The sequence below is a fragment of the Pan troglodytes genome, chromosome 20, assembly GCF_028858775.2.
Source record: "Pan troglodytes isolate AG18354 chromosome 20, NHGRI_mPanTro3-v2.0_pri, whole genome shotgun sequence".
Classification (NCBI taxonomy): Eukaryota; Metazoa; Chordata; class Mammalia; order Primates; family Hominidae; genus Pan; species Pan troglodytes.
The window spans coordinates 24,646,047-24,667,709 of record NC_072418.2 but is presented as its reverse complement, the minus strand read 5'-3'; the positions used below and the strand labels follow the sequence as shown (position 1 = coordinate 24,667,709).

At 44.1% G+C, this 21,663-nt stretch overlaps 1 long non-coding RNA gene across 1 annotated transcript; it reads left to right on the top strand.

The window, feature by feature from the left end:
- Positions 1-8,009: 8,009 nt before the first annotated feature.
- On the top strand, positions 8,010-20,814 carry LOC107969614 (uncharacterized). Its single transcript, XR_001711548.4, has 5 exons — positions 8,010-8,775; positions 8,992-9,068; positions 12,567-12,646; positions 18,920-19,031; positions 20,337-20,814. It is a non-coding gene; the product is annotated as an uncharacterized LOC107969614 (long non-coding RNA).
- Positions 20,815-21,663: the final 849 nt, after the last annotated feature.

Genomic DNA, 21,663 nt, shown 5'->3' with positions numbered 1-21,663 from the left:
CCACATTATGTAGCCCAGTCTGGTCTCAAACTCCTGGACTTAAGTAATCCTCCCACCTCAGCCTCCCAAAATGCTGGAATTACAGGCATGAGCCATCACATCCACACTGAGGTTTTATTTTTAATATCAAAATATAAAACAGCATGGACGTTCATTAATAGAATCCAAGGGAATATTATGCCAGTTAAAAAAGTAATTTCAAAAGCAAATACTAAAATTGAAAGCAAATTAAAATAAATAAAAATAACTAAATATTATATAGATAATATAACCAGAAAGGGAAACATTTAGTGCAGTAGCCAGGCACAGTGGCTCACGCCTGTAATCCCAGCACTTTGGGAGGCCGAGGAGGGCAGATTACAAGGGCAGGAGCTCGAGACCAGCCTGGCCAACACAGTGAAGCCCCATCTCTACTAAAAATACAAAAATTAGCTGGGCGTGGTGGCAGGCGCCTGTAAACCCAGCTATTTCGGAGGCTGAGGCAGGAGAATTGCTTGAACCCAGGAGGCGGAGGTTGCAGCGAGCTGAGATCGCACCATTGCACTCCAGCCTGGGTAACAGAGCTAGACTCTGTCTTGGAAAAAAATATATAATAATAATAAAGTGCAGTATACTAATGGGATATTTTTAGTGGGGAAGCTTCTATTTCCATAAGAAATTCCAAATGAGATAATTTCCAGGTTTTAGAAACTGATGCAAAACATATAAATATAGAAAGCCTCTAAGGTGATCCCATGATGTAGTATTACTTCAAATAAAAACTGGGCAAACTCAGCAAAAGGAAAGTTAAAGTTAATCTCAAGTGTCAGAATAGATACAGAAGTTCTAATAATATAACATTAAATGGAATCCAGAATTTTATTAAAAATATGTTATTTATGTATTGTATTATTAAAATGTAAATGTAATTAAAAATAGAAAATCTTTTGTTTTATTTAATTCCATAAAAGGTTAAAATGTGACCATTCTCTGTGATTTTGAAAGTAGCATTGTCTAAACAGATGTGTATTTGCATCTACATTTATCTACACATACATTTATATACTATCTGTCTACGTATTCTCCATCCATCCATTCATAGAATGTATAAAAAGGATGAATCCAAAATAGTGATTAAAAATAGAGTGATTAACAAAAGCATTTGAAATGTATTATCAGTTTATTACAGTGTCCAGATATTTATATGTTCAAATACAAAATATAAAATATTTTTATATATTCACACACAAAAACATAAAATATATTTATATGTTCATACACAAAATATAAAATAAGTTTATCTTATCAACTCTTCCAGATAATTTAATAAAATATTTTAAAACTATGCAGCTATGGTTATTAGCTGAAAATAGGAAAGAATATATTTATTTGTACAACTAATAGAAATGCTATTTCAACTGAATATAAAATACAAAAATATCACTGAAAAAGGCAAATAATGTACATTATCTAAAAAATAAACAACTCTGTGTAATGTACATTATCTAAAAAATAAACAACTCTGTGCTACAAGAGTTATGCAGCACACAGGAATCATATATAAATATCAATTAATTATATGTATTTTTTTTTTGAGATGGAGTCTCGCTCCGTTGCCCAGGCCGGAGTGCAGTGGTGCTATTTCAACTCACTGCAAGCTCCGCCTCCTGGGTTCACACCATTCTCCTGCCTCAGCCTCTGGAGTAGCTGGGACTACAGGTGTCCGCCACCATGCCCAGCTATTTTTTATTTTTATTTTTAGTAGAGATGGGGTTTCACTGTGTTAGCCAGGATGGTCTCGATCTCCTGACCTTGTGATCCTGCCCACCTCGGCCTCCCAAAGTGCTGGGATTACAGGTGTGAACCACCACGCCCAGCCAACTATTTACATGTATTTTTTGAGACAGGATCTCACTCTATCACTTAGGCTGGAGTGCTGTGGTTTGATGGTGGCATGAGCAACCACATCTTACCTAGCTATAGACATTTTAAATAATTTCAGTGTGAAATACTAAACATAATTCAAAATGTATTTTCCTTATATGCAATGAGGTAAACAGAGTTTCAAGATCTAAATGATGAGTGAAAAAGAATTCCGACAACCTGCGGCATGATAATGCAAACAGCTCACATGTGTGCTGCACTCTCACTGTCCCAGCCTGTGTTTAGAAGCATTTTAGATACTTTTGCGCATTAAATTCTCATCAGAAATAACTCAGGTAATTTTAATTAATCTCCATGTCACAGACAAGGTGACTGAAAGGAAAAAAGTTCAGGACTTATCCAAGGTCACCCAGACAGGAAATGGGTGAGCTAAGGTGTGCTCTGACCTACTCCTGCTTCCCTGGCACAGACAGAGCCATTGTTCATTGATTAAACAACTGCTCATTGAGCACCTCCCATGGGCCGAGCACTGTGCTTGGCACTGGGAACACAGTGGTGAACTAGACACAGCTGCCAGGAGCAAACACTAAAGAAGTAAACAACAAACAGCAAGATTATTGCAGAAAATGTCAAGTTACCAAGACATGCTGCTGCTATAAAAGATGGGCGTGCACAGGCCTACTGGGAGTGGGTTCCAGTTGGAAGGACGAGGGTGGAGCAAACCTCCCCAGGAAGAGTCAGAGCTGAGCCTAGACTGGAGGCTTCTGCCAGTGTGAGGATGTGGTTAGAGTCTGTCTCAGTTTCTTTCTATGCAGCCCCTAACATCTTTGGAATGTCTGAAATGAGAAGTGTCTATTGCATGTAGGCACTGGTCCTCACATACATTAGAGAACAGAACTCTTGCTGTGCCCACAGCCAGGGAAAGGGGGGCAATGTCTATCTACCTCGTGGGTCCTAGAGCACCTTGTCCTGACAGGACACTCACCGTCACCCTCACCCCCATAAGGTACAGATGGCAACCAGGGTGCCGCACACCACCCACTGGTGCACCCCAAAGGATGCTGAGTCCTGTAGGGGCCTTGGGCCTGAATACTGTTTCCTAGTCACAGAGTCTTTCTGATTTTTTTCACTCGCTAGCCCTGTGCCTCAGTTTCCCTCACTGTGGCACAAAGTCAACATCCCATTCTGCAGGCTAGGTGACCCAGAGATGTCACCACAGCCCATTAAATGACTATAGCATGTGAAAGTGGGAAGTGAGAGTCCCTCCCTGCTCTGGGTCTTTTGCCCCAGGACAGATGTTTATCAGGCCAGCTGCCTGGGGAGGGCAACATCTCCTGCTTTGGGAGCATTGTTTCCAAATTGAAGTCACTACAGTTAAGGACTCCCAATGCATTGGGGGAGGCACAGGGGTGGGATGGGGTAGAATAACACCGCATCACAAGAGCCTTGGATCCACCCCGGAGAGCGAGAATCAATTTCAGACTCCTGTCTGAAGCTGACCACCCTGAGGAATTAGGATTTGGGGATAAGACAAAGTCCTTGGTTCAGAAAACAAGATCTTCTGGTTCTGGACTCTGTAGCTGTCCTGGGTAGGGGACTTGTTTCCAACTATGTGCTTTAATTGAACCTAAGGGGATGGGGCACCCATAAGGGACTCTGAAGCCAAGGGTGAGTCCTGCCTTCTACCTCCCAAACTCTCTCTCCAATAGTAGATATTGGGCGGCAAAATGTCTTTACCAAGAAAAAAAAAAATATCCAGAGACCAGGCAGGCTAATAAATGCTTACCAGGATTATCTGGCCTAATCATCACAACAGTCATATTCGTCCTCTGGGACAGGTGAGGAAACTGAGGTTGGAGGAGGACACCGGGAGCCTGGTCGGGCCACTGGCAGCCTGGAGCCCCAGAGGCCCAGGCATTCACCACCCTCCAACCCCCTCTCTCCCTCCCGGCCCCAGGAGGCTTCATTCCTAGCTCATTCACTTGTCAATCACTCAGACTCGCTGGGCCTCCAGCAGGGCCGCCCCTTCTCCGCCCGCTTGTCCCTCCCCACCCGCAGCTCTTCCGTCCCGCGCGGCTCGTTGGCCTGGGCTCCAAAGCGGGGCCGCCCACGAAAGCCACTGGCAGGGACGGCTCTGAGTCCGAGCCCCCGACACCCCAGCCCCGCCCGCCCCGCCCGCACCCGCTCGGTCCCTTGGGCTGGGGGCCCCGGCAGGGCGGGCACGACCCAAGGCCACCGCGCACCGCCTGAGCCGAAATCCCAACCCCAGATCGCAGGAACGCCGCCCTCCAGGCACCAGGATGGGCCCTCCTGGTGGATGGTTGGGGACCCGGGTGTGTATCTGTGGGAATAATTGGTCAAAAGTGGCTTTTTGTTTTCCCAAAGGTAAAGCCTCCTTTGTAATTACGTATTTTCTTCTTACTAACTTAAAACGGATAGAATCTCATTATTTAGATATACCCATGAATGTGTCAGTGAATTTGAGTATACTTTTTAAAGTTTTTCTCAGTTTAGTCCTTATGTTTGTTTCTATTTTAAGAATTTTAAATTCTACCTAAAATTAGTAAAGTGAACCCCAAAGTATCTGAGACAGGTCTCAATTTAGAAAGTTTATTTTGCCAAGATTAAAGACACACCCGTGACACAGCCTCAGGAGGTCGTGACAACGCGGGCCTAAGGTGGTTGGGTCACAGCTTGATTTTATACATTTTAGGAGACAGGAGACATTAATCGATATATGGGAGATGTACATTGTCCAGGAAAGTGGGAGAACTCGAAGCAGGGCGGGAGCTGCCAGGTCATAGGTAGATAAAGGACTAATGGTTGCAATTTTTCTGAGATTCTGATTAGCCTTTTACTGGGGTATTTCCAGGTCTGTCTTTCCTAAACTTGCCCAAGAGAAAGTTGACACCAAGTTTGTATAATTTTAATCTATTTTTGCCAATTTTTTGTCTATTTCATAACATACAACAACGGGTAATTTAACCAAAACGCTTATGGTTTTCTAGCACAATTGTAAGCTACACATGTATTCTTAGCAAGGTAAAATCGATAGAAACGATGATAAAATAACAACTTTTCGTGCATGAATAGCCCCCTTCAGCTGGTGACTTCACAGAGCCCACTGTTGAGGTTCCGAATCGTACACCCAAAGGTGGTCAAAAGATGGAAAATTGACTTGCACACATGGATCTGGTTTACAGGTTGGTTGTTGACTCTCACACCATGACTCAGCAAACCTGTAAGGCTGTGACTTTACTAAGAAGACAAAGTTTGCAGGAAGAATAGAGGCTTTGATGCAGTCTACTGTTGAGATTGTGACTCATGTACTTAGACTCAACATTCAGGAGGTGTTGACCCTCATACCTAGAACTGGGGCATGTATGGAATTATTATTATCATTATTTTCTTTCTTTTTTTGAGATGGACTGTTGCTCTGTCACCCACGTTGGAGTGCAGTGGCATGATCTCGGCTCACTGCAACCTCCACCTCCTAGGTTCAAGCGTTTCTCCTTTCTCAGCCTCCTGAGCAGCTGGGATTACAGGCATGTGCCATAATGCCCGGCTAATTTTTGTGTTTTTAGTAGAGACAGGGTTTCGCCATGTTGGCCAGGCTGGTCTCGAACTCCTGACCTCAGGTGATCCGTCTACCTCAGCCTCCCAAATTGCTGGGATTACAGGTGTGAGTGGCTGTGTGGAGTTACTAATTATTAGATGCTGGCCACCGCTGGGCAGGGGTTAGGCTCAGCTGACACCCTACATCCACCACCAGATTCCAGCCTCTGACTTTGGCGAATCTGGCCGGGACCTGGGGTCTGGGGCCGGAACTGTGGACACCGTGTATGCGTGGAATTATTAATCTTACCCCTGAATCTTCCTGCATCTCCCAGCACCTGAGTGACTTGACTTTTTTGTGAGGTCTTAGCTGACAAATTGGATTGCAGCATATCGCAAGATCCAGCACCTAGGTGATGTAACAGTATTCTCCTGCCTCGGCACTACCTACTTGGGGCTTTGTGACATATGTCTGTGCTCATAACTAAGGTGATATGATTCTCTTCTCTTACCTGGTCTCTGCTTACATGGGAGATAGTGACATATTGCTGGGCCCAATACCAAAGTGACATTACTCTTTTACCTTGACCTTCTTCTCAGAAAACATTGTGACATATTGTTGGGCCCACCACCAACATGATGTGAGTCTTCTGCGTGGTCCCTGACCACAGAGATCATCGTGACATATCTCTGAAAGCTCAAAACTATTTAAAGCGATTATCTTGTTATGCCAGCTCTTTGCCCATAGGAGAGAATGTAATATTTCTGTGGGCGCAGCACCTAGTTGATGTAATTGTGCCTGGGCCATGTCTACAAAAGGAAGAATGATTTACCCAAGGGTCTAGCACACAGGTGACTCCATTCTACTGCCTTGATTCTTGCCCACAAGAATCATCGTTACATATTTTTGGGCTCTCCTCCTAGATGATGTGAGACTTTTTTTCTTCCTGGGTCCTGTCCACAAAAGGAGATTGTGACATATCACTTGACCAGCACCTATGTGATGTGACTCTCATCTGATGCCTTGGCTCTTCCCACTGGGCTGGTTGTGACACACAGCTGGGCACAGCTTCTAGGTTATGTGACTCTTCTCTTCTTCCTGAGTCCTGCCCACAGGGAGCATTGTGACATATCTCTAAACACTTCACCTAAATAATGGGACTCTTTCATCTGGGCCCTCCCCAAAGAGGCTATTGTGACATGTTTGGATCAAGCACCTAGATGTTACTGTTCTCTCCTACCTGTTACCTGTTACTGGCAGTGAATCCGTATGGGTACAGGTCTGCTGCAACATTGACCCAGCAACAGGATGATGAGTTGGTGACTCTCAGACGAAGATTCAGGATACCTGAAACCTAAGAGACTTTGACTCCACTAAGGAGACCCAGCGTGCAGGACAGATAGAAGCTCTCATGCAGAGATAAAGTCCCCAGTTGAGATTGTAACTCCTGAACATATGCAGAATTGATAACCTCATTCATGGACCACCCTGCAGCTGTAATTGTGACATATGCCTTTGTCCAGCACTTGAGTGATTTGACTCTCCTGCCTGGGCTCAGGCCACAGATAGGATTGTGACACGTCGCTGAACTCAGGACCTAGGTGATGGGAATCTATTCTCCTGACTTGGCGTTGCCCATAGGGAACACTGTGACATATCGCTGCACCCAACATCCAGGTTATGTGACTCTCCTGCCTGTGCCTTACATGGGCCATTGTGACATATTCCTGAGTGTAACACCCAGGTGATGTAAATCTCCTGCCTAGGCCTTGCCTACAGAGAGCATTCTGATGTATCGCTGTGCCCATTACATAGGTGATGTGACTCTCCTTTCCTGCCTAGTTCCTGCTTACAGAGGGTATTGAAACAGACTGCCAGGTCCAGCACCTAGATAATGTGATTCCTCTCTTTTTTCTAGGTTTTGCCCACAGGGGACATTGTGACATATCATTGGGCCCAACACCAAGGTTATGTTACTCTCTTTCCTTTGTCCTGCTCTCAAAAAACATTGTGAAATACTGCTGAACCCAGCACGAAGAAGATGTAAGTCTTCTGCCTGGACCCTGTTAACAAGGGGCATTGTGACATATCTCTGAGCCCATCAACTATTTGATGTGACTCTTCTCTTTTACCTGGGCTTTCTCCATAGAAGAGGTTGTGACATAACTCTGGGCCCAGCACCTAGGTAATGTGACTTTTTTCTTTTGCCTGGACCATGCCCACAGAGGAGAGAGTGACTTATTACTAAGCCCAGCACACATGATGTAATTCTTCTGCCTGGTCTTTGCTCACAGGAATAATTTTGACATATTTCTGATTTCATCACATGGTTGATGGCTGATGTGGCCAGTCTTTTTTTCAGTCCTGTCCACAATGGAGATTGCTACATATTGCTTGAGCCAGCTCCTACATGATGTGACTCTCTTGTCATGCCTGGGTGCTCCCCCACTGGGGTGATCATTACATATAGGTGAGCCCTGGACCTAGTTTATGTAATTTTTCTTTTCTTCCTGAGCCCTACGCACCTGAGGGCATTGTGACATATCTCTGAGCTCATCACCTAGGTGATGTGAATCTCCTGCCTGAGCCTGCTCCTCAGGGGGTATTGTTACATATTGTCAGACCAAGCAACTAGGTGATATGACTCTACCACTTGTGCTCTGCCCAATAAGAAACTGTGATTTATCACTGGGCCCAGCACCTAGGTTATGTGACTCTCCTCTCCTGCCTGGGCTGTACATACATTGCTATTGTGACATGTGTCTGGGTGCAATGTCTGAGTCATTTGATTCTCCTGTATGGGCTCTGCCCGCAGGGACATTATTACCTATCATGTCATTAGTCACCTAGGTGATGTGAATCACATTTTCTGCCTGGTCCCTGCCAGAAAGAATAATAGTGACTTACCACTGGACCCAGCATCTTAGTGATGTGACTCACCTCTTTTACCTGGGCCTTGCGTATTTTTGGTATTGGACATATCGCTGGGTCCAACACCTAGGAGATAAGAGACTTTTACCTTGACCCTGACTAGAGGGGGCTTATTGTATTTCTCAGCATCTATCTTGTAGGGGTTGTGCCTTTTTCCTGCCTGTTCTCTGCCCTCAGGGAAGATTGTGACTGGGTCTGGCAACCAGGTCATGTGTTTCTCCAGCCTGGGCCTAGTCCACTGGGAAGCAGTGTGACAATATTGCTGGTCCCAGAAACTAGGTGATGTGATTCTCCTGCCTAGTCTTTGCTTTCAAGGAAGATTGCAACATATTCCTGTCCCAGCATCCAGGTGATATAACAATACTGCTTGGACTCTTCCCTCAGGAGTTATTGTGACACATTGCTGGACTCAGCATTTAGGTGATGTGACTCCCCTTGCCTGCTTAGACTCTGCCCAAGGAGGGATTGTGATGTATCACTAGTCCTAGCACCTAGAAGATGTGACTCTCCTTTTATATTTGGGCCCTGCCTACATTGTGTATTGTGACATATGGCTGGGTCCACCACCTAGTTGATGTGACTCTTATGCGTGGGTTCTATTTACAGGGGTATTAAGATATATTTTTTTATTCATCCCCTAGGTGATGTGCCTCTTCTCTTCTGCCTGGGCCCTGCCAATAAAAGGGGATTGTAATGAATCACTGGACCCAGAACCTAGGTGAGGTGACACTCCTATTTTGCCTGGGCCCTGCATATTTGGGTATTGTGTCATATCACTGGACTCAACACATAGGGGATGGGAGGCACATGCATGGGTCCTGCTCACAGAAGGCCTTGTGACATATCTCTGCATCCATTACCAGTGAGATATGACTGTCCTCTTCTACCTGCACCCTGCCTATAGAGAAGACCGTAACATATTGCTGGGCCTACTGACCAGATGATGTGTTTCTTTTGCCTGAACCTTGCCCAAAGGGAGCATTGTGACATATGTTCCTCTCCTGCCTGGTACCTTCTATCAGGGAATATTGTACAAATCTCTGGCCAAGCACCCAGGTGATAGTCCTCTCCTGCCTGGTCCCTTCTATCAGGGAATATTGTACAAATCTCTGGCCAAGCACTCAGGTGATGTGACTCTCCTACTCACTACCTACTCACAGGTTACATGTCCCATCTCACAGGTGAGATGATGACTCTCATATCTTAAACCAGACAACAGTTGATATGCTGCTTCTCATAGCTAGGCTTAGGAAAATTGGTAAGATTCTGGGTCTCCTATTTTTATGAAGGTCAGAGGGGATTACCACACTCTCACCTATGGTATAAAGCCTTTGGATTGTACACAGTGTGTTGTCACAGAGCCCAGCACACAGATGAGATTGACTTGCATGTATGGACAACCAAGCACCTGTTAAAATTGTGACCCTCACAGATGGACAGACTGCAATTGTGAATCCCACACATGGATGCAGTCCACAGTTGGAATTGTGACTGTCATATGTGACTGTCCATCCAGATTTGGGATAGCAAAACTATTTTTTTTTTTTTTTTTGAGATGGAGTCTTGCTCTGTCACCCAGGCTGGAGTGCAGGAGTGCAGGAGTGCAGTGGCACTATCTCGGCTCACTGCAAGCTCTGCCTCCCAGGTATATGCCCTTCTCCTGCCTCAGCCTCTTGAGTAGCTGAGACAACAGGCACCCGCCACCACGCCTGGCTAATTTTTTGTATTTTTAGTAGAGACAGGGTTTCACCGTGTTAGCCAGGATGGTCTCGATCTCCTGACTTTGTGATTCACCCACCTCAGCCTCCCAAAGTGCTGGCATTACAAGTGTGAGCCACTGCACCCAGTGATAGCAAAACATTTTTAAATGCAGCTCATAGGAAAGTGAGGGCTCTCCTATCTGAACCCAGAAAATTGGAGAGATGTTGACTCTCATAACTGGGCTTAGAGACACAGATACAATCATAGGTTTATACCAGCATGAAAATCTCAAGCTGGATTGTGGCTCTCATGCAAACCATGTAAAGCCCTAGGATAGTACAGAGAGTGTCCTAAAGGGCCAAGCACACAGGTGAGATTATGACACTCCTTCGCACACCCTGACAACAGTAAAGGTTGTCATTTTCCCACATGAACCCAGCCAATTTTGAGGTTCTGAACCTCACACCCAAAGGCAGTTGAAAGTTGAAAAAATTGAATCACATACATGGATCTTGTCCACAGATGGGTTGGTGACTCTCAGACCAAGATTCAGCACACCTGTGAGCCTCTGACTCCACTAAGGGATCACAGTTCATGGGAGGGATTGAGGATTTAATACACAGATCCAGTTCACCTTTGAGATGGTGACTCATGTAATTAGACACAACATACAGTAGGTATTGACTCTCATACCTTGAACCAGATCATGTATGGGATCGTTAATCTCATTCTTAGACCTTCTTGCATATGTGATTGTATCATACAGCTCTTCCCAGAAACTGAGTGATTTGACCCTTCTGCCTAGGTCCTACAGGTGAAATTGTGGCATATCACTGAACCCAGCATCTAGGTGATGTGAGCCTATACTTTTGCCTTAGCACTTTCCACAGAGGGCATTGTGACATTTTGCTGGCCCTAGAACCCAGGGGAAGTGACTTTCCTCTACTTCTTGGTCTCTGCCCAAGAACAGATTGTGATATGTCACTGGGCTTAACACCTAGGTGACGTAACTTTCCTCTCCTGCCTGGACCAAACACTTTTGTGATGCAAATCTGTTTGGGCCCTGCCTACAGAGGTATTATAACATATCTGTTCATTCATCACCTAGGTGATGTGACTCTTCTCTTCTGCTTGGGCCCTGACAAAATGGGGGATTTTGACACATCACTAACCCAGCACTTAAGTGATGCTACTCTTCTGTTTTCCCTGGGCCCAGCATATCTTGGGTATTGTTACATATAGCTGGGGATCATTCCTTCAGGGTGGGAGGCTCCTGCCTGGGCCCTGCCCATGAGGGGCCTTGTAAGATGTCTCTTCCTCCATCACCTAAGAGATGTGACTCTCTTCTTTTGCCTGCATCCTGCCCACAGAAAATGTTGTAATGTATTGCTGGACCCAGTCACCAGATGATGTGTCTCTCCTGCCAAGGCTGTGCCCACAGAGAGCATTTTGACATATCACTGGGCTCAGCACCCAGGTGAAATGACTCTGCTGCCTGTATTCTGCTTTAAGAGGGAATTGTAATATATCTGTGGCTGAACACCTAGGTGATATGACTTCTGCCTGGTTTCTGACCTCAGGAAAGATTGTGACATATCCTCGCCAAAAACCTATGTGATGTGAATCTGCTGCTCACTTCCTACCCACAGGTAGAATTGTGACATATATTTTGTCCAGCTCACAGGTTCATTAAATGCTCTTATACCTCAAACCAGCCAATAGAAGAGATACTGTCTCCCATAACCAGACTTAGGAAAATGAGAGAGATTATGGGTCTTCTCTATGTATTAAGGTCATAAAAGACTACTATTTTTTACATATTATATAAAGCCCTTGAGTGGTAAAGAAAGTGTCATTACAGGGCACACTAAACAGGTGAGACTCTGTTTCTTATATGCACATACCACCAACTGTTAAGACTGTCACCCTCACAGATGGACAGAGCCCATTGGAGAGGTCCTGAATTTCACACATTGACACAGCCCACAGTTTGGATTGTGACTGTCATATGTGAACATCCAGCTACAGTTGGGATGGTGACTCATTTCTAATTCTGGCAAGTTAGATCCTTTCTACCTGGATGTATTCAATGGAGAGATGTTGACTCTTATTCCTGGGTTTGGGGCCACAGGTAGGATCATGAGTCTGTAGATGCACAAAGGTCTCAGAGCATGCTGTGACTTTAATGTGTGTATATACATATATATACGCATTATCATATATATATGCACATTATCATATATATACACATTATCATATATATGCACATTATCATATATATACACATTATCATATATATATGCACATTATCATATATATACACATTATCATATATATGCACATTATCATATATATACACATTATCATATATATATATACACCCATTATCTCATATATATATCCCTCAGGTGATACAAAGGGTGTCCTAACAGAGCATGGTATACAGGTGAGATTATGACACTCATATATGTACCCAGCTGGCAGTAAATATTGTCATTCTTCCACATGAACACAGCTGACTGTTGAGGTTCTGAATCTCACATCCAAAGAAAGTTGAAGATGGAAAACTGATTCATACATGGATTCGGTTCACAGGTGGGTTGTTGACTCTAAGATCAAGATCCAGCATATCTGTGAGGCTTTGACTCCACTAAAGGGACACAGTCTGTGGGAGGGATTGAGGCTCTTATGGATGGATTCAGCAAACTGTTGAGACTGTGGGTTATACACCTATACCCAACATACAGGAGGTGGTGCCTCTCATACCTAGAACCAAGACATGTGCAGGATGGTTAATCTCATCTCTGGACCTTCCTGTAGCTGTGACTGTGACATATACCTCAGCCTAGCACTTGAGCAATTTTATGCTCCTGCCTGGGCTCAGCCCACAGACTGGGTAGTGACATCTTTCTGCACCAGCGCTTAGTCAATGTCTTGGTTCTGCCCATAGAGACAACTTTGACATATTGTGGCTCCTCGCACTTAGGTTATGTGACTCTCGTGCCTGTGTTTTGCCCACATGGGCCATTGTGACATATTGCTGAGTCCAACATGAAGGTGATGTAATCCTCCACCCTGTCCTCTGCCTACAGAAGGCATTGTAACATACCTTTTGGTCCCTCACATGGGTGATATTACTCTCTGGCTCACCCTTCTTTCAAGGGGTATTGGGACATACTGCTGTACCCAGCACCTAGGTTATGTAAATTTTTCTACTGCTTTGGCTGTGCCCAGTGAGGGGTTATGGAGTATCTCTGGGCCCAGCGCCTAGGTGATTTGACTCTTCTTTTTTTTTTTCTTTTCTTTCTTTCTTTCCTTCTTTCTTTCTTTTCTTTTTTTTTTTTTTCAGACAGAGTCTCACTCTGTTGTCTAGGCTGGAATGCAGTGGCACGATCTCAGCTCACTGCAGCTTCCACCTCCCGGGTTCAAGTGATTCTCTTGCCTCAGCCTCATGAGAAGCTGGGATTACAGGTACCCACCACCATGCCTGGCTAATTTTTCTATTTTTAGTAGAGACAGGGTTTTACCATGTTGGCCAAGCTGGTCTTGAACTCCTGATCTCTGGCAATCCACCTGCCTTGGCCTCCCAAAGTGTTAAGATTACAGGTGTGAACCACCATGCCCAGCCAGATGAGAAAGCATCAGTATTACAAGGGTCATTTATAAGTCTTGAGTTCTTAACAAAAGTTGATATCTGCAAAATTAAGTGTTCTATTTAAGAAAACATTGAGCAAGCTTATCTTGCATTTCTACACAAAGAGCACAACAACAATATAATCCACAACAGTAAAGTAAAATAAGTAAAATTATCCCAAGTAAAGTAAAATACGTAAAATTATCCCAAGTAAACTAAATAAGGGCAAATGTTGGGAAGAAGCTGATATGGATTTGCTACCTGATTCCAATATGTGTTCAGAATTAGATTAGTGATCCGGATTTTTTTTTTTTTTTTTTTTTTGAGGTGGAGTCTGGCTCTGTCGGCCAGGCTGGAGTGCAGTGGTGCAATCTTGGCTCACTGCAACTCTGGCTCCCAGGTTCAAGCGATTCTCCTGCCTTAGCTTCCTGAGTAGCTGGGATTACAGGCACGTGCCACCACACCCGGCTAATTTTTGTATTTTTAGCAGAGACAGGGTTTCACCATATTGGCCAGGCTGGTCTTGAACCCCTGATATCGTGATCCGCCCACCTCGGCCTCCCAAAGTGCTGGGATTACAGGCATGAGCCACCGTGCCTGGTGCCTGATCTGGATTTTTATATTACCCATCTCTCTTGTTTCTTTTGAGCTGCAGTCAGAGATCACTGGTGTGTTCAAAGGAATAAGCAGAATTAGTCTAAATAGCAGGGAAAATACTCAAAAACAACAAATGAGACTAGTGTGTAATAACAGGTGTACCATAGTTCTTGAAACATAATTTTTTTCTCTCTCCAGTCTTCCATTTCTACTAAAGACAAATCATAGTAAAACTGATTTACTTGCATAAAACTTTAGTCTTATAGTTGGCCTGATTATTTGTATAAAGTGCAGCAAAAATAATTATTTTTCACATAGGTTTTTAAAATTGGCTTTGATATAACTATATTCCATTAAAGGAATATCAGAAAAGACTTTTCAAAAGCCAAGCCCAGCCATGGGTTTGTACCATCAAATACCTGTGAGTTGGGTGAATTTCTCTTTTCTTGGGGTCCCAAGACAACTTCAGGCTCCTGATTCTGTCAGAAAGAGACATTCCTGGCCAGGCATAGTGGCTCACACTTGTAATCCCAGCACTATGGGAGACCAAGGTGAGTGGATCACCTGAGGTCAGAAGTTTGAGACCAGCCTGCTCAACATGGTGAAAACCCATCTTGACATGAAATACTAATATTAGCTGGGTGTCATGGCATGCACCTGTAGTCTCAGTTACTCAGGCAGCTGAGGCAGGAGGATCACTTGAACCTGGGAAGCAGAGGTTGCAGTGAGTTGAAATCACACCATTGTACCCCAGGCTGGGTGATAGAAGGAAACTCTGTCTTAAAAAAAAAAAAAAGAAATGACATTGCTTACTTACCATGGGTGAGGAACCCTGCACAGGGACTGTGTAGACATAGTTGGAAGACATCTCCGTCTCAAAAACAAACAAACAATGACCAAAAAAAAAAAAAAACAAAAAACAGGTGGGCAGAGTAATGTGTTCCTATAATCTCGGGTACTCAGGAGGCTGAGGCATGAGAATCACCTGAACCTGGGAGCTGGAGGTTGGAGTGAGGTAATCACGCCACTGCAATCCAGCCTGGGCAACAGAGTGAGACTTTATCTCAAAAATAATAATAAAAATAACTTGCCTTCTTAAAGATTATTAAAAAGGCAAAAACCTTTCCTTTTTGATAGAGGAAAGACTTAGCTTTCCAAACTATTTGTCTCCTGTCTTTTTTTTCTTGTAGTTTATTCAAAAGGCAGACAAAAATTTTTCATTTTTCAAAATATAAAAATCTTGTTTAAAAGAGAAAGCCTACATTTCACATATGAATTAGTGTACTATTGATTTCAAACCCAGTTTTTTCTTTTTTTTTTTTTTTGAGATGGAGTTTCACTCTTGTCACCCAGGCTGGAGTGCAGTGGCATGATCTTGGCTCACTGAAACCTCCGCCTCCTGGGCTCAAGCAATTCTCCTGCCTTAGCCTCCCTAGTATTTGGGGTTACAGGCATGTGCCACCACACTTGGCTAATTTTTGTATTTTTAGTAGAGACGGGTTTCACCATGTTAGTCAGGCTGGTCTCAAACTCCTGACCTCAAGTGATCCTCCCTCCTTGGCTCCTGAAGTGCTGGGATTACAGGTGTGAGCCACTGCACCTGGCCAAAACAAGTTTTTAATAAAATCTTATATACAAATCTGTCCAATCTTAATCAGTTTGACCATAAGGCAAGATTTTCATAAACGTTTGATAACTCTGCAATTTTTGTTAAGGAACAGATCTGTGCTTTAAAAAAAAGAAAAAACCTGTTGTACTTATATTCCAATGTTTAATTTATTTAAAAAAAACTGAATACAGGCCGGGCATGGTGGCTCACGCCTGTAATCCCAACACTTTGGGAGGCCAAGGCTGATGGATCACCTGAGGTCAGGAGTTTGAGACCAGCCTGACTAACATGGAGAAACCCCGTCTCTACTAAAAATACAAAATTAGCTGGGCATGGTGGCACATGCCTGTAATCCCAGCTACTAGGGAGGCTGAGGCAGGAGAATTACTTGAACCTGGAAGGCAGAGGTTGCGGTGAGCTGAGATTGCGCCACTGCACTCCCTTGGGCAACAGGAACGAAACTCTGTCTCAAAAACAAAAAAGAAAAAACAAAAAAAACTGAATAATATCTCTTTAACTTTAGCCAATATGTTCACACACAGAATTTTTTTTACAAGATTAATTTTTACAAACCTTCCAAAACTTGCTCAAACCTTCAGCTCAATCCTAACTTAAAACAACTCTTTAGCCCTCTAAACTAGGCCAAAAAAATTAACATTTTTATGCCATCTTATGATCATTTACCAAAAGCACATTCTACTTTTCTTACACACCTTGCATGTAAAACTGCTTTTATTTCCCAAAGATTACTTATGTCACATGAGATAAAAGGCATTATGTTTGTTTCTTTTCTGAAACAAAATCAGACTTAAGCATTTATTAATTTTAATCCAATTAATCAGAACTCTTTCATATATAACTATCATACATGGCCGGGTGCGGTGGCTCACGCCTGTAATCCCAGCACTTTGGGAGGCCAAGGGGGGCAGATCACTTGAGGTCAGGAGTTCGAGACCAGCCTGACCAACATGGTGAAACCCTGTCTCTACTAAAAATACAAAAATTAGCCAGGCATGGTGGCAAGTTCCTGTAATCCCAGCTACTCAGGAGGCTGAGGCAGGAGAATCACTTGAACTCAGGAGGCAGAGTTTGTGGTGAGCCAAGAATGCGCCATGGCACTCCAGCCCTGACAACAGTGAAACTCCATCTCAAAACAAACAAACAAACAAAAAAACACAAAGGACAGTTGCACTAAATAACAGAAAAGATAAGAAAGAAAGAGGAGAGAAGGAAAGAAAAGCATTGCCTGAGGCAGGTTGGGGAAAGGGAGGAGCTCAGGGACGCCAGTGAAAGACCCACACATTGCAGCGGCACTGAGAAATTCAGGCGGTGACTTCTCAGTCATGAAGGGATCTTTTCCAGCAATTTCATTAGCTCTCAAGTTTCCCCCTTTCTTTTAATATATATAAAATACTTTAAGTTCTAGGGTACATGTGCACAACGTGCAGGTTTGTTACATATGATCATTAAAAAGTCAGGAAACAACAGGCGCTGGAGAGAATGTGGAGAAATAGGAACACTTTTACACTGTTGGTGGGACTGTAAACTAGTTCAACCATTGTAGAAGACTGTGGTGATTCTTCAGGGATCTAGAACTAGAAATACCATTTGACCCAGCCATCCCATTACTGGGTGTATACCCAAAGGAATATAAATCATGCTGCTATAAAGACACATGCACACGTATGTTTATTGCAGCACTACTCACAATAGCAAAGACTTAGAACCAACCCAAATGTCCAACAATGATAGACTGGATTAAGAAAATGTGGCACATATACACCATGGAATACTATGCAGCCATAAAAAATGTTGAGTTCATTTCCTTTGTAGGGACATGGATGAAGCTGGAAACCATCATTCTCAGCAAACTATCACAAGGACAAAAAATCAAGCACCGCATGTTCTCACTCATAGGTGGGAATTGAGCAATGAGAACACTTGGACACAGGAAGGGGAACATCACACATTGGGGCCTGTTGTGGGGTAGGGGGAGGGGGGAGGGATAGCATTAGGAGATATACCTAAAGTTTCCCCTTTTGAGGAGAGTAGAAGCTCCCCATGTCTTATGATCCTGTACATGCCTAATCGTGTCACACACAACTGTCAGCAAAGAGCACAGGGAAAATTAATCTAAAAAGTGCAGTGGCACGATCTTGGCTCACTGCAACCTCTGCCTCCCGGGTTCAAGACATTCTCCTGCCTCAGCCTCCTGAGTAGCCGGGATTACAGGCATGAGCCACCGTGCCTGGCCTGCCTCGTCGATTTTTTAACCAAGAGTGACATTACTGAGAGGGGCCTCTAACCCCCTAAATTGTTTTTTTTGATCCAGAGTTTCCCTCTTGTTGCCCAGGCTGGAGTGCAGTGGTACGATCTTGGCTCACCGCTACCTCTGCCTCCCGTGTTCAAGTGATTCTCCCACCTCAGCCTCCTGAGTAGCTAGGATTGCAGGCATGCGTCACCACGCCCAGCTAGTTTTTGTATTTTTAGTAGAGATGGGTTTTCTCCATGTTGGTCAGGCTGGTCTCGAACTTCTGACCTCAGGTAATCCACCTGCCTCAGCCTCCCAAAGTGCTGGGATTACTGACATGAGCCGCCGTGCCTGGCCAACCCCTTAAATCTTAGAAAGGACTTGAACCTTCATAACTGGGTCCTCAAGCTTTTTATTAAGAGAGATCTTTAACCCAGTATGTCTTAGGAGAGACTGTACCGCTTCTATATTGGGCCTCTAACCCAATCCCATTTTTTACCCTGGTAGAATGTACCCCACTAGTTACCCAAAGTTGGCTAATTGGTGCTGCAGTTTATTTCCTTTGGTTCAGTTTTCTCCTCAGTATAGTCCCTTTATAGTTTGCCAGAAAGCTGTTACTGAAAAGGGCTTTTAATCCAGAACCCAAGAAGTCAGGGTGAGCCCATGCAGTAAAATGAAAGTAAGTTTATTAGAGAAGTAAAGAAACAAACAAAAAAAGCTGCTCCATAGGCAGAGCAGCTAATGTAATTCTTGTCTCTTAAATTGGTTTGACCATAGGAGGGATTGAGACAATTCTGGAAGCCCAGCACCTAGGTGATGTGACTTTCATCTTTTGTTTGGACCGTGTGCACAAAAGGAAGAGTGGCTTATCACTGGACCTCACACACAGGTGATGTAACGCTTCTGTCTAGGGTAATTGTGATACGTTCCTGTGCCCATCACCCAGATAATGTGACTCTTCTCTTTTCCTGAGACCTTCCTACAGTGGAGATTGTGACATATTACTTGGCCCAGTACCTATGTAATGTGACTCTTCTCTCATACCACTGATTTGCACCTAGGGTAGTTGTGACATATAGCTGGGCTCAGCCCCTGGGTTATGTGACTCTTTTGATTATCCTCAGCTCTACCTGCAAGGAGCACTGGGAAATATATCTTTGGGCTACTCAGTTAGGTGATGTGACTCCCCTTCCTGGGCTCTTTCCTCAGGAGGTATTGTGACATATTCCTGGAGCAAGTACCCAGGTAATGTAACTCTTTTCTACTGCTTGGACTCTACCCAAGGAGAGATTCTAATGTATCACTGGACCCAGCACCTAGGTTACGTGACTTTCCTCTTGTGTCTGAGTCTTGCATAAATTGTGTATTGTGACAAATAACTGGGTCTAAAACCTAGCTGATGAGACTCTTCTGCATGGGCCCTGCCTACAGGGGTATTATGACATATCTTTTTTTTTTTTTAATCACCTATGTGATGCGCCTTTGTTCACATGTGTGTGTGTCCTGGCCCTGCCAAAAGTGGGGATTGTAACATATCACTAAACTTAGTACCAAGGTGTTATGACTCTCCTTGTTTGCCTGGGCCCTGCATATATTTGGTAATGTGACGTATGTCTGAGACAAACACCTAGGGCATGAGAGCCTCTTGCCTGGGTCCTGCCCACAAGGAGCCTTTTGGCTTATCTCTGCATCCATGAACTAGGAGATGTGACTATTCTTTTCTGTCTGGGTTCTGCAAAAACAAGTGATTGTGACATATCATCAAACCCAGCAACTAGACGATGTGATTTTTCTTCCCTGCTTGAGCCCTGGATATGCTGTGTATTGTGATATATGGCTGGGTCCAACATCAAGGTAATGTGACTCTCCTAAATGGACTCTGCCCACAGGAGTATTATGACATATCTTTACCTTTATCACCTTGGTTATGTGACTCTTTTTATTTCCCTGAGCCCTCTTGAATTAGGAATTGTGTCGTACCACTGGACCTAGCACCTAGGTGATATGACTTTGTTTTATTGCCTGGGTCTTGCATTTTTTAAGTATTGTGACATGTCCCTGACCACAACACCTAAAGAATTGGGAGGTACCTGCTTGTACTCTGCCTATGGGGGGTGGGGGGCATTGTGACATATCTCTGGGCCCATCAACTGCTTCATTTGACTCTCCTCTCCTACACATGCTTTGTCAATAGGAGAGATTGTGACATATCTCTGGAACCAGAACCTTAGTGATGTGACTCTTCTCTCCTGCTGAAGCCATGCCCACACAAGGGAAAGTGACTTATCACTGGGCCCAGCACACAGGTGATGTAATTCATCTGCCTTGTTTTTGTACCCAAGAGCCATTGTATTCTATCTCTGGGCCCATCATTTAAATGATGTGACTATCCTTTTCTTCCTGAGCCCTATTCACAGGGAAAATAGTGACACATCTGTGGGGTTCTCACCGAAATGATGTGACTCTCCTGCCTGGGCTCGCCTCTCAAGGGAATTGTGACATATTACTGGACCAAGCACCTAGGTGATGTGGCTCTGACAAAGGAGAAATTGTGATGTACCACTGTTTCCAGCACCTAAGAGATTTGACTCTCTTTTCATGAGCCCTGCATTTATTGTGTATTGTGACATGTGGCTTGTGACATTCCTCATACAGCACCCAGGTGATGCGACTCTTCTGCTCATTTTCTACTTATAGTTGGGATTGTGACAAATATCCTGGCCCAACTCATAGGTGCTATGATGATTCCCATACCTGGAATCAGCCAATAGGGAGATAGTGTCTCTTGTATTGTAGCCTAGGGAAACAAGTAAGATCCTGGGCCTCCTCTTTGTATGAATGTCATAAAGATTTATCAATCTGACTGGGCATGGTGGCTCATGCCTATAATCCCAGCACGTTGGGAGGCCAAGGTGGGTGAATCACGGGGTCAGGAGTTGGAGAGCAGCCTGGCCAACATAGTGAAACTCCGTCTCTACTAAAAATACAAAAATTAGCCGGGTGTGGGACATGTGCCTGTAATCCCAGCTACTCAAGAGGCTGAGGTGGGAGAATCACTTGAACCCGGGAGGCAGAGGTTGCAGTGAGCTGAGACCATGCCATTGCACTCCAGCTTGGGTGACAGAGTGAGATGAGGCTCCCTCTCAAAAAAAAAAAAAAAGAAAGAAAGAAAGAAAGAATTACCAATCTTTGGTGTGTTTCATAAACCATTTGGGTGGCACAAAGAATGTCTTCACAGGGCTTAGCGCACAGGTGAGATTGTTTCTAAAATGCAGAAACTGCTAACTGTTAGGACTGTCACCCTTACACATGGCAAAAGCCAACCAGTGAGCTCCTGAATCTCACAGGTGGACACAGTTCAAAGTTGGAATTGTGACTGTCATATATTAACATTTGGCCACAATTAAGGTGGTGACTCATTAATAAATGCAGTGCATAGGCAGGTGAAGACTCTCTGATCTAGACCCTGTCAACTAGAGAGTAAGGACTCTGTAATCTGGACCTTGCCAACTATGCTCAGA